Source organism: Drosophila sechellia, unplaced genomic scaffold, assembly GCF_004382195.2.
Source record: "Drosophila sechellia strain sech25 unplaced genomic scaffold, ASM438219v1 U_292, whole genome shotgun sequence".
In the NCBI taxonomy this organism is placed as follows: domain Eukaryota; kingdom Metazoa; phylum Arthropoda; class Insecta; order Diptera; family Drosophilidae; genus Drosophila; species Drosophila sechellia.
In genome coordinates, this window is record NW_022611237.1 from 17,273 (window position 1) to 19,414 (window position 2,142).

Below are 2,142 nucleotides of genomic sequence, written 5' to 3' on the forward strand. Positions count from 1 at the left end.
AGTTCTTGTAAGCAAAGTCATTTTTATCCATTTAACGAACCAACGAAGAATAATAACAAAACCAAGATTTTCTTTTTCCGAATCATTAATAAGAGACAATTCTAGATGAAAAATATTTCAATTTTTTATGCTAGACATTTCTCAGTATTATTTGATTGAAAAAGAAAATATTTCTCTTCGTTTTTCACTTCAAATGTGAGATAATGTTTTTCATTTCTTTTTTAATATTATGAATAAAATCATTATTTAATCCAATAATATACCATATGCTTATAAAAAATTTATAAACAACTTAATTAGCATAGTCTTACAACCCTCAACCATATGTAGTCCAAGCAGCACTATAAAATTAATTAAAGTACATAACAGCATGGACTGCGATATGCTTCAAAATGTCGATGTTCATGTGTCCTGCAGTTCACACGATGACGCACAGTTTGCTGCGTTCTTCATCGACCCATGAGCCGAGTGATCCACCGCTTAGAGTTTTATAATTCAATTTATATAATGTCAATATTTTTTTATTGAAAGAAATTAAAAATACACCATTTTACGGCATATATCAATTCCTTCAATAAATTTTTTTATACCTAAAATAAAGTTGCGAAATGTCTTAGTTTCATATAAGCATTATGTATCATAATAATCTGTTATGGTTTGCTATTTTGGTGACACATACTGCAAAATTTATATAAAACATTAACCTGATGGATGACAGTACAAACATTGTATATTTTAGGTTGTTGCATTAGCCAACGTATGCTCATAACATAGATGAACAATACATTTCGCAACGCGTATATTATGGTCCATATACACACACACTTATTTGATTACCACACATTCAAAATTATTTTATTTTAATTCGACTTCTACTTCGAATTTAGTTTAGTTTCTTCGATTTCCATTTTCGAGAATTTGTTTTTATAGGAAACGCCGTTGTTGTAGTAAGTACTGCCACAAATACGCACAGCAACATTAATAATGTTAAAGTCTTTTTATGAGGTTGCCAAGCCCCACATATAAAATAAAAGCCATCTTCATTTTATTTTGACTTTAACTTTGATTCCGTGGAATCATTTTGTAATATTTTTATTTTGGTAAATTGTATTTATTTGTATATAACAAATTTTATTAACGATAAGGATATTATACAATAATGATCCTTCCGCAGGTCACCTACGGAAACCTTGTTACGACTTTTACTTCCTCTAAATAATCAAGTTCGGTCAACTTTTGCGAAAAAACCGTAACACGCAAGGCGTCACAGTGATCACGTCCGGAACCTCACTAAATAATTCAATCGTAGTAGCGACGGCGGTTGTACAAAGGGCAGGACGTAATCAATGCGAGTTAATGACTCACACTACTGGGAATTCCAAGTTCGTGAACAGTTTCAGTTCACAATCCCAAGCATGAAAGTGGTTCAGCGGTTACCCGGACCTCTCGTCTAGGAAATACACGTTGATACTTCATTTAGCGCGCGTGCAGCCAGGACATCTAAGGGCATCACAGACCTGTTATTGCTCAATCTCATTATTGCTAGACGCAATTTGTCCATTTAAGAAGCTAGTGTCCTTATAATGGGACAAACCAACAGGTACGGCTCCACTTACATAAACACATTCAAACACAATAAACATTTACTGCACCATGAATGAAGGCTACTAAGCTTCAGCACCATAATCCTGAAGATATCTATTTAATATATTTGAGCTCGTTTCGTTATCGGAATTAACCAGACAAATCACTCCACGAACTAAGAACGGCCATGCACCACCACCCATAGATTCGAGAAAGAGCATCATCTGTCTTACACACTTATGTTCGACCTGTAAGTTTTCCCGTGTTGAGTCAAATTAGCCGCAGGCTCCACTCCTGGTGTGCCCTTCCGTCAATTCCTTAAGTTTCAGCTTTGCAACCATACTTCCCCCGGAGCCCAAAAGCTTGGTTTCCCGGAAGCGACTGAGAGAGCCATAAAGTAGCTACACCCAATGCTAGCTGGCATCGTTATGGTTAGAACTAGGCGGTATCTGATCGCCTTCGAACCTCTAACTTTCGTTCTTGATTAATGAAAACATCTTGGCAAATGCTTTCGCTAAGTTAGTCTTACGAGTCCAAGAATTTCACCTCTCGCGTCGT

General features: G+C 35.6%; 1 pseudogene; it reads right to left on the bottom strand.

The window, feature by feature from the left end:
• Nucleotides 1-310: 310 nt before the first annotated feature.
• On the bottom strand, nt 311-488 carry LOC116803121 (annotated as a pseudogene).
• Nucleotides 489-2,142: the final 1,654 nt, after the last annotated feature.